The sequence below is a fragment of the Rhincodon typus genome, chromosome 6 (genome assembly GCF_021869965.1).
Source record: "Rhincodon typus isolate 14 chromosome 6, sRhiTyp1.1, whole genome shotgun sequence".
In the NCBI taxonomy this organism is placed as follows: Eukaryota; Metazoa; Chordata; class Chondrichthyes; order Orectolobiformes; family Rhincodontidae; genus Rhincodon; species Rhincodon typus.
In genome coordinates, this window is record NC_063337.1 from 43994312 (window position 1) to 44006521 (window position 12210).

Sequence of the window (12210 nt, forward strand, 5' to 3'; positions counted from 1 at the left end):
GCTCTTAAATAATGCTAATAAATTTGTTAAACAAGATTTTCCTTTCATTAAACCATGTTAACTTTTCATGATAGTATCGGAATTGTCTAACTGTCCTACTACTACTTCCTTAATAATGGATACTACCATTTTCTGAATAATAGACAATAGGCTAACTGGCCTATTGTTTCCAGTTTTCAGGCTTCCTCCTTTCTTGAACAGAATTATTACATTTGTGATTTTCCAATCAGCTAAGACCTTTTCAGAATCTAGAGAATTTTAGCATATTGAAAACAATGCACTAATTATTGCTGCAGCTAATTCTTTCATAACCCGCACATGGAGGCAATCAGGTACAAGGGACTTGTCAACCTTTAGGTCTATTAATTTTCTTACAATGTATTCCCTACTGATAGTGCTTATTTTACATTCTTCCCACCCTTTCTCTTCAGTATTTTTTCTATTATTCTTGGGATTATTTTTCTATCTTATACATTGAAGATAGATACAAAATACTTGTTTGAAGTCTCTGACATTTCCTATTATTAATTCTTTTTTCACATCTTCTACGGGAAAAGTGCTTACTTTAGCTACCCGATTCCTTTTAATATGTTTGTGGAAGTCTTTACAGTTTGTTTTCATATTTCTTGTTAGTTTACCCTTTCACAATAATTTCTTCCTCTTCAGTACGTTTTAGTAATTATTGCTGGTTACCAACATTTTTCTTTTCATCACAGTCTTCTGGCTAAGCATTAATCTTCTCAGAATTGTACCCTTTTCATTTACTTTTTTCAATTTAAAACCATCATTAATTTCCTTTCTCAAACAATGGTGCATTCTTCTCAGAGTCTAAAGATCTCAAGGGAGTGTCGCCTTGTTAAGAGTTTTGAATTATCTCCTGAAATGCCTGGTCCTGTTTTAAAACTTTTAACTTATTGGACAGAACTTTATGGTCTCCTGTGTGTGGGTTTGCAGGTGAGGGGCCAGTAAGATTCCGTGTCCTGCACCACTCCTGACATGTACGTAATTTTATGTGGGATGGGGAGAGTCTCAGGGTGCCTGCCCTCCCTTTCCACTGAAGCGCTGCCACCTGCCTTACTCAATTTCAAAGCTAATGGGAGATATTCAAGAGCAAGGCAATGTCCAGTCAGCCACACTGCTTGGACCACTATTGGGAAGAAGTGATGCCTCCTTTGGAGCACTCTTTCTACAGAGGGTGCCTCCACCAAAGTTTGCAACATCCCCCCACCAATAGTGCACCCTCTTACCCCATCATCTCAATCAAAACCTCTGAATATTGCCTCCCCACCTTGAGATCCCACTACTTGCATAGGCCTGGCTACTGGGACTTAGAACATACAAACTGCTTGTAATCTGATTTGGTGGGTGGGGTTGGGTGGAAGGTCACATCTCCAGCTAATTAATGTACTTCAGAGTACTAAATGGCTCTGGGGCTGTTGTGATTGGTGGGAACGTAAGTGGAATTTGGGAAACCTTCCAATCTTAAAAAATTCTAACCATTTTTCTTGTCCATTTTCATCAGTTTTATCTTCGCACCATTATAATTGCCTTTATTTAAGAATGAGTCATGAGTTTCAGACCTACTTTCACACCCTCAAATAGAATTTGTAATTCATTCATGTTATGTTCACTCTTCCTTAGCTGTTCCTTTACTTTGAAATCATTAATTAATTCTGTCTTTTTACACATTACCGTATCTAAATAGCCTGCTTCCTATTTACTCCCAGAATTTATTCGTCAAAGAAAATGTCCTGAATATACACGATGAATCCATCCTCCAGGCCTCTTTGCCAATTTGATTCATTCACTTATATAGAATCTAAAATTTCACACAATTATTGTGGTACTTAACTTGAAAGCCCCATTACTTTTTCATTTATACTCTGTCCTAGAAAATAGATACTGTGAGGCGCCTATCAACTATTCCCACCAATGGCTTCTTTCCTTTGCTGTTTTTTTTTCCATCCAAACTGTGCACCTTGATTTTTCAAGTCAAGATAATTTCTCACTACCGTATCAGTCTTTCTTCCTAATGTCAAAAACCTTTGAATATTACTTTCCAGCCTTCACTTTTCAACCAGCTCTCTATAATAGCTGCCCCACAAATCAATGTCCAGTTCTCCTACAACAATCTTTCAACAACAAATTTAAACCCTTGATCTACACTTTAGGAGAAATAGACATTCATCTTTGGGGTACTTACTGCTGGTTGCAAAGTTACCAAGGCTGGAAACTGAATACTCAATGGTGTTTGACATTTTGGAAGGAAGATTGTTAAGTTGCTCATGGCTGCAAAAGTGTTCTCGAGATGGCATGGTCATACTGCCACTAGCCTAGTAATCTAGAGGCCCAGGTTAATACTCTGGAGGCATGGGTTCAAACCCTGCTAAGGTAGACAGTGAATAAATTCTAATTCATATAATATGGAATATAAAGCTGGTCTCAGTAATGGTGACTCATCAATGATCATTGCATAAAAACCCATATGGTTCACTAATGTTCTTTAGAGAAAGAAATCTTTTGTTCTTATCCAGTCTGGCCTACAAGTAATTCTATATCTACAGTTACCCTGCAAACCACTCCATTCAAGGGCAATTAAAGATGGGCAACAAATGCTGACAACCCATGGAGAAGAATGAAAATAGATGCTTTTGTGGTTATGCATTCTTTTTCAACAGAACAATTTTCTTCATCCTTCCTGTGTCATTTGTATCCACGTGGCCCTGGACAATTGAATCCTTTTCTTCCCACTCAAAGAGGTCCCCTTCAGCGTGAGGAGATATCCTCAAGCCTGGCACTAAGCTGACAGCACAGCCCCATCAGTACTCTCACTCCGAGTTGCATGGAACTGTATCTGTTCCCCGAACTAAACTGGCCCCAAAACAATTGTTTTCTTCCTCACTCTTCCCACTTAAAAACACCCCTGTGCAATGGTATTTTGATTAGTTTGCTCATCTTCCCTGCAGTCCCTGATCTTGTCCACACAAACTCCAATAACATTGAACCTTTTGGACATATAAAGGGCTAAGGTTCCTCCATGGTTACCTTACAGATCCCTATACTAACCAACTTATGCGTTAGAAAATAAGAAATTACAACATCTTTTAGTATCACCACCAAAGCACTGTACACCAAGTTAATATGCACACCTTAATGTGTGATAGTTCACTGGTGAGACCTCCTAACACATTGAAATAAGATGGATGATAAAAGCATTGGGGAAAAATTGGCTAATGCCCAGAATCGGATCTGGGGATTTTGATATGTCATAACTAATTTACATCCATTCATTGTGCTGCAGCTTAGTATGGTATATTAGTGTTGCCTGCTGCTTTACATGATTTCTCTGTGCAGTCCATTTAACTCGTGATCTTTATTAGCTGCAGGGACCAGCATGGAGCACAATTCTGCAAGTGGCTGGTGCTATTTTAAAGCAACCTGCACTTTTTGAAGTGGAGGTGCATTGTGGCTGCAAGAAATAGTGGAAATCACTTGAAAGCTCAGATTGTGCTTTGCATACTTTGGGTAATGGCTGAACATGTATGAGATTATGCACAAAGATTTTTAGAAATTGTATTTTCGTGATAGAATGGGCGAAGAAAAAATCTCTTGCATCTGCAGGGAGGCAGGAGACCACCCTGACATGTGTACAGCAGGCTGTGGGAACAAGTAGCAATGGTGGTCAATGCCAGGCATATTCTGCAAGAATGGTGCAAGAAGTTGGATGATCACGCACAAGTTATCGAGTTGAATGAAATCTTCTTCAAACAACACATTTTGCCAACTACACCACTAGTCTCATCAGTTTCTATCCCTCAGTACACAGCCCAACAAGTCATTAAAAATAAATGAAAATAAAAGCAATAGTAGGTCTACATTGCCATTGAATTGAGACAATGGCTGACCTTCCACATTAACTTAATTTTTCTGTCCTATCGCCAGTTCCCTTTGTTTCCTTAGTGCTCAAAAATCTATTAATCTCAGTCTTGATTGCAATCAGTTACTGGGCTTCTACAGCATTCTGGAGTAGAGGATTTCAAAGAATTACAACCACTAAGTGAAGATTGACTACATATCCGGTAATTTATGGCCTCTAGACTTTCCACCAGGGGAATGGTTTCTCAGAATTGATCATTTTGACCTCTCTAAGAATCTTACATGTTTCAATCCTTTCATTTTCTTCTAACCTTCAGGGGATATAATCCTATCCTATATATCCATCTCTCATTTCAAGAAGCAAGCTGGTGAATCTTTGTTGCACTCTTTCAAAGGCAAGTGTATTTTTCCTTTGGTAAGAAGACCAAACTGTGTACAATACCCCTGATGTGATCTTAACAAAATCCAATATAATTATATCAAGATTTTCTTGTGCTTATACTCCAATGCTTGTGCGCTAAAAATTGAACAGACCATTTGTCTTCGTAATTGTTTCCTGTACTTGTATGCTAACTCTGTGATTTGTGTGCAAGGACCTCCAAACCGTCTATGTAACAACATGTCCCGGTCTGAAATGAAACAAAAGAACTGCAGGTGCTGGAGATCCTAAACAAACAAAAACAGGAATTTCTCGAGAAACTCAGCAGGTGTGGCAGCATCTGTGGAGAGAAAACGGAGTTAACCTTTCGAGTCCAGCAGCAGAACTTCAGTTCTGAAGAAGGGTCATTGGACTCAACATGTTACCTCTGTTTTCTCTCCACAGACTTTGCTAAGTTTCTCCATTGATTTCTGTTTCACATTTACCAGTCTCTTGCCCTTTAGGAAATATTCTGCCTTTCCAATTTTGTACTCAAGTAGATAATTTCACATTTTCTCACATTTCACTCTGTCTGTCATCCTCTAAACCACTTAGATTTCAGAGTCTATTTGCTTTCCCCTTAAAACTTACTGTTAACATAACATTGTATCATTAGCAAATGTGGATACATTAAACTTGACCCAGTTGTCTAAATCACGAATACATAAATGCTGTGAATTGTTGAGGCTCAAGCACTAATCATTTAGTACTGCATTAGTTATACTTTGTTGTTCTAAGAATATCTCATTTATTCCTGGTCTGTTTTCTGTCCATTATACAATTCTCAATCCGAGTTAATATATTACCCATGGTCTCATCAACCCTTATAATGTGAAACAATTTTTTTTGTGTAGCACCTTATTGAATGCCTTTTGAAAAGCCAAATAGGATGTGACCACCGGTCCCCCTTATCTGTCTTTTTCGTTACAACTTCAACTTTAATACCTTTGTCAAACATAGTTTCCAGTTCATAAAACCATGTTGAATCTAATTTTGTGATTTTCCAAGTCCCTTGTACAATGTTGTTTATAATAGTTTCCAACATTTTCCTTGCTAATAATGTTAGGATAATGGGGCTATAGTTCTCTGTATTCTCCCTCCTTGTGAAAAACAGGATTACATTTCACTCCCAGTGATCCACAGGAACCATGCTAGAAGTTAGTAAATTCTCAAAACGAATGCATCAACTAAGTTCTGCAGTCACATCTTTTAAAATCCCCCTAGAGTGTGGGGCAGTCAGGTCATGGAGATTTGTTGTTTCTTAGTTTATACACTTTATTCCAGTACATTTTCTCCAATAATATTAAGCACTTAGATTTTACAATCTCATTAGCTGCTTGATTCCACCACAAACCACCACCCCCAACCCCTACAAAATTTCCAGTATGTTCCTTGTTTCTCCTAATGTTAAGGTAAATACAAAATACTTGCTTAGTGACTTTGTCATGTCTTTATTCCCCATTGTGATTTCCCCTGTCTATGTCCCTGAGGCACATATTTATTTTCAATCATCTCTTGTCACATACTTGCAAATGTTCTTTAGATATATTTTTACATCTTTTACTAGTTGCTACATTCCATTGTGCCCCTTTTACGTTGATCTTTATAACCCTTCCAATCCTCAGGCAACGACACTTTTTCGGCAACAGTAGAAGCTTCTTTGAATCCAATGCTGTTCATCACGTATCCAGTTAGCTACGGCTATAACCATTTCTTCCAGTGGAACGTTAATTCCCAAATATACTTTTTTCCCCACCCTCATGCACTAAGAATAGTTTCAAGCCTCACATCCATCACGGACAGATGAAAGACATTGACAACCACACCACGCAAATATATGGTGCAGCATTTACTGATACACTACCCTCTTTATTACAGGAGTAAGTGGAATGAACAACAAGCACCTGCAATGTACTGGAGTAGGCCATATATACACCATGTTTTAACCTACAGAGAGGAGACAGTGGAAAGGAGCATCATTGAGACCGTATCTACTGATAGTGCTGAAGTAATCAATAACAGGGTTATTAATCGTCTAATCCTGCAGACTGTACACAACAAAATTTGTGGAGTGCTGGAAAGCCTAGCAAAACATCTGCACTCAAAGTTATTTAAATTTACAAGAATGTTACCAAGACTGGAAGGTTTGAGTTATAGAGAGAGGCTAATAGGCTGGGACTTTTTTCCCTGGAGCGTAGGATGCTGAGGGCTGACCTTATAGACATTTATAAAACCATAAGGGGCACAGATACAGTGAATAGCCAACATATTTTCTCCAGGATAAGGGAGTCAAAAACTAGAGGGTATAGATTTAAGGTGAGAGGGGAATGATTTAAAAGAGACCTGAGAGGCAACATTTTCATACACAGGATGGTGTATATATGGAATAAGATGTTAGAGGAAAGTACAATTACAACATTTAAAAGACATTTGGGCTGGTACATGGATAGGAAAGGTTCAGAGGGATGTGGGCCAGGTGCAGGCAGATAGGACTAGTTGAGTACAGGAAACCTGATCAGCATGGCTGAGTTGGGCCAAAGGGTCTGTTTCCATGATGTGTGATTCTATGACTCTATAACTTTGTGAAATTCAGGACCAAATTGGCACAGGTCTTTGTGCAGTACCTGGAGTCCATCCTTTCCACTACGGAATCGACCATGTTACAGCATTTCACAACCTATGTCTCAGTTTCCATTGCTTACTTCCACCACTGCTGTGAGAGCAGTTGTACTGTGCTGACGAATTTATTTTTCTATTTATTTGTGCGATGTGGGCGTTGCTGGCTGGCCAGCATTTCTTGCCCATTCCCAGTTGCCCTTGAGAAGGTGCTGGTGAGCTGCCTTTGAACACTGCTGCAGTCCTCCTGCTGTGGGTTGACCCACAATGCTATTAGGGAGGGAATTCCAGGATTTTGACCCAGCAACAGTGAAGGAACGGCAATATATTTCCAAGTCAGGATTGTGAGTGACTTGGAGGGGTACTTGGAGGTGGTGGTGTTCCCATATATCTGCTACCCTTGTATTTCTAGATGGAAGTGGTCGTGTGTTTGGAAGGTGCTGTCTGAGGATCTTTGCTGAATTTCTGTTGTGCATCTTATAGATAGTACACACTTGTGGATGTAGTGCCAATCAATCGGGATGCTTTGTCCTGGATGGTGTCAAGCTTCTTGAGTGTTGTTGGGGCTGCACTCATCCAGGCAAGTGGGGAGTATTCCATCACACTCTTGACTTGTGCCTTGTAGATGGTGGACAGGCTTTGAGGAGTCAGGAGGTGAGTTACTCGCCACCATATTCCTAGCTTCTGGCCTGCTTTTGTAGCCACTGTGTTTATGTGGTGAGTCCAGTTGAGTTTCTGGTCAATGGTAACCCCCAGAATGTTGATAGTGGTGGATTCAGTGATGGCAACTCCATTGAATATCAAGGGATGGTGGTTAGATTGTTTCTTATTGGTGATGGTCATAGCCTGGTATTTGTGTGGCACGAATGTCACTTGCCACTTGTCCAGATCTTGTTGCATTTGAACATGGACTGCTTCAGTGTCTGAGGAGTGACAAATGGTGCTTGACATTGTGCTATCATCAGCGAACATCCCCACTTCTGACCTTATGATGGAGGGGAGGTCATTGATGAAGCAGCTGAAGATGGTTGGGCCTAGGACACTACCCTGAGCAACTCCTGCAGAGATGTCCTGGAGCTGAGATGATTGACCTCCCACAACCACGACCATCTTCCTATGTGTCAGTTATCAGGAGTTTGCCCCCTGATACCCATTGATTCCAGTTTTGCTAGGGCTCCTTGATGCTACACTCGGTGGAATGCAGCCTTGATATCAAGGGCTGTCACTCTCACCTCACCTCTGGAATTCAGCTCTTTTGTCCATGTTTGAAGCAAATCTGTAATGAAGTCAGGAGCTGAGTGACCCTGGCAGAACCCAAACTGGGCGTCACTGAGCAGGTTATTGCTGAGCAGGTGCTGCTTGATAGCACTGTTGATGACACCTTCCATCACATTACTGGTGATCGAGAGGAGACTGATGGGGTGGTAATTGGCCGGGTTGGATTTGTCCTACATTTTGTGTACAGGACATACTTGGGCAATTTTCCACATTGTCGGGTAGATACCAGTGTTGTAACCGTACTGGAACAGCTTGGCTAGGGGAGCGGCATGTTCTGGAGCATAAGTCTTCAGTACTATTGCTGGAATGTTGTCAGGGCCCGTAGCCTTTGCAGTATCCAGTGTCTCCAACCATTTCTTGATATCACGTGGATTGACTTAATTTGGCTGAAGATTGGTATCTGTAATGCTGGGGACCACTGGAGGAGGCCAAGGTGGATAATCCACCTAGCACTTCTGGCTGGAGATTGCTGCCAATGCTTCAGCATTATTTTTTGCACTGATGGGCTGGGCTCTTCCATCATTGAGGATGGGGATATTTGTGGAGCCTCCTTCTCCAGTGAGTTGTCTAATTGCCCACCACCATTCACTACTGGATGTGGCAGGGCTGCAGAGCTTAGTTCTGATCCGTTGGTTGTGGGGTGGCTGAGCTCTGTCTATCACTTGCTCCATTCGCTGTTTGGCGTGCAAGTAGTCCTGTTTGGTGCCTTCGCCAGGTTGATACCTCATGTTTAGGTATGCCTGGTACTGCTCCTGACATGCCCTCCTGCACTCTCCATTGAACCAGGGTTGATCCCCTGGCTTGATAGTAATGGCTGAGTGGGGGATATGCCGGACCATGAGGTTACAGATAGTGCTGGAGTACAATTTTGCTGCTATTGATGGCCCACAGTGCCTCATGGATGCCCAGTCTTGAGTTGCTATATCTGTTCAAAGTCTGTCCCGTTTGGCACAGTGATAGTGCCATACAACATGATGGAGGTTGTTCTCAATGTGAAAGCGGGACTTCGTCTCCATGAGGACTATGCAATGATCACTCTTACCGATACTGTCACGGATACATGCAATTGCAGCTGGCAGATTAGAAAGGATGAGGTCAAGTATGCTTTTCCCTCTTGTTGGTTCCCTCACCACCTGCCACAGACGCATTCTAGCAGCTATGTCCTTTAGGAGCCGACCAGCTCGATCAGTAGTACTGCCGCCGAGCCACACTTGGTGGTGGACATTGAAATTCCCCACCCAGGACATATCCATGACTGATGATGGTGGTGTCTGGCCCATTGTAAGGTATGATTCTGTGAGTATGACTATATCAGGCTGTTACTCTCCCAATTTTGGCACCAGTCCTCAGATGTTAGTAAGGAAGACTTTGCAGGGTTGACAGGGCTGTTTCTGCCATTGTCTTTTCCGGTGCCTAGGTCAATGCCAGATAATGCGTTCAGTTTCATTTCTTTGAGACTTTGTCACGATTGGTACATCTGAGTGGCTTGCTAGCCCATTTGAGAAGGCAGTTGAGAGTCAACCACATTGCTGTGGGTCTGGAGTCAAAAGTAGGCCAGACCAGGTGAGGGTGGCAGATTTCCTCCTCTGAAGGACATTAGTAAACTGGATAGGTTTTTCTGATAATCGGTAATGATTTCATGGCAATCAGTAGATTCTTAATTCCAGGTATTTTTTAAAATTAAAATTCCACCATCTGCCGTGGTGGGATTCAAACCCAGGTCCCCAGAACATCAACTGGGGGTCTGGATTAATAGTCTCACAATAATACCACTAGGCCATCACCTACCATCATTCTGTGAAAAAGAATGCTGCGTCAGTCAGAGTGTGGGGCTTGGTACCTGAAATGGTATGCCACTCATCTGTGATACTTCCTTCCGGTCTTGGGTCTTCTTGATTCACTCTTTTGAGGTTGAAGGGACATCTGTTTCTGATTTTCTCAATTACTTCCAGTACGCCTTCACAGTTGGGGAAGTTGTCTTCTTCCCCCTATATTTGGAGAGTTCAATGTATTGTTCTTCTCACATCCAGAATCATTTTGGCTAGAAGTAAGAAAGATGCAATTACACTGCTCGGTATGGCTTTTAGGCCATTACTAGTGGGGAAGATGTCGAGGAACAAATTTGAAGGAAATTACAGAGATGTCAAAGTATCATACAGTAATCATAACGGGGGACTTTAATTTTCTGAATATAGTTGCATAAAGGGCAGAGGTAAGTGAGAGTTCCTGGAGAAAATTTTCTGCAGTGGTGTTTCTAGTCCAACAAGGAAGGAGGATTTTGTTAAAATTTTGTTCCTTTTCTTGGATTACCTGTAATATAAACAGTGGTAATCATTTGAAGTTGGCTTTCTTGTGTTCATTTTGATGAGTACAAGATGGAAGTCTTTGACTATATTTCTCTTTTTTCAGCAATGATAGATCAGTCAGTTAACTTCGGTGATGGGGAAACTTATGAAAATAATAATTCGGATCAAATTAATAGTCACCTTGTGCAAATACTAATTAATAAAGGAAAGGCGTCATGGGTTGCTAAGGACAAATTATGTTCAACTAGAGATAGTAGGAACTGCAGATGCTGGAGAATCCGAGACAACAAGGTGCAGGGCTGGATGAACACAGCAGGCCAAGCAGCATCATAGGAGCAGATGTTCAACTAACTTGCTGAGGTTCTATATGTGGCAACACAGACAGTGGATAAGCATCTGCTGATGATGTGGTGGACACAGACTTCCAAAAGGCATTTGATACAATGTTTATGACATGTTATTAGCATAGCTATAGCTCAAGGAATAAAAGGGATAGTGGCAATATGGATACAATATTGGTTGAGTGCTAGGAATCTGTTTTATAGTGGATAATGGATGTTGTTCATAATGTAGGGAGGTTTGAGTGGAATTCATTGTCAACCTCAGAGATTTGCTTAGCTGCAAGAAAAATTAGAGAGAACATTGGTCAGTGTTAGAACCTTATTCTGCCTGATATGTATTTACAATCTAGATCTTGGTGTAACAGAGCAGTTTCAAAGTCTGTAGATGGTTTGAAACTTGGAAGCATTTTGAACTGTGAGGAAGATAGTGTAGAACTTCAAAAGAACATAGACAACATGGTGAAATGTGTAATCCAATGGCATATAAAATTCAATGTGGAATAGCTTGAGATGAAATATTTTAATAGGAAGAACATGGAAAGTCAATGTAAAACAAAGGGTACAACTCTAAAGGATGTGCAGGAGCAGAGAGACCTTGCTATGTGCATAAGTCGTGGAATGAGACATGACAGTTTAAGGGAGTGTTTAATAACATGTATGACATCCTTTCGCAGGGTGGTCACAGAGTATAAGAACAAAGAGGCTTTGATAAATCTGTATAAAACAATGGTTGAATCTCAACTGGAGCATTATGTCCAGTTCAGGGTGCCTCACATAAAGAATTATGTAAAGGCATTACAGAGTGCTGAAAGATTCACAAGTATGCTTTCTTCCCACAGATGCTGCCAGATCTGCTAAGTTTCTCCAGCAATTTCTGTTTTTGTTTCTGATCTCCAGCATCTGCAGTTTTATGTTTTATCATTTACATACATTTGGATGGGTAAGTCAATGCATGTTGTCGTTCAACGCCTGTAGGGATAAAACAAAAATGCAAAAAGTGCTTGGAATAGACTTCAGTGATTTATCTAACCATTCCATATTCCACCACTGCCTATTCCTGACAAGCCTAAAATCAAGGTGTCAGTGTTTTATGAATGATTCACATCTGACTTGTGTTTTATGGGATCCTGTGCTAAATGCCTTGCATCTGACACAGATATTTTTGATATCCGCTAACAATGTTTAAATTTTGATTACTATTTGTTCTGCAAATAGTTGAGTGGCATGCTGAATGGTCAGGGTTTTTCAGTTTTTTTTTTGGATAATTGAAGAGTAAATAATTTTTAAAAAGAACTTTCATATTTTATGAAAAGTTAAATTGTTACAGCAAATGCAAGTAGCATGGGTTGTTCATTTGGATACATAAAAATAGCTG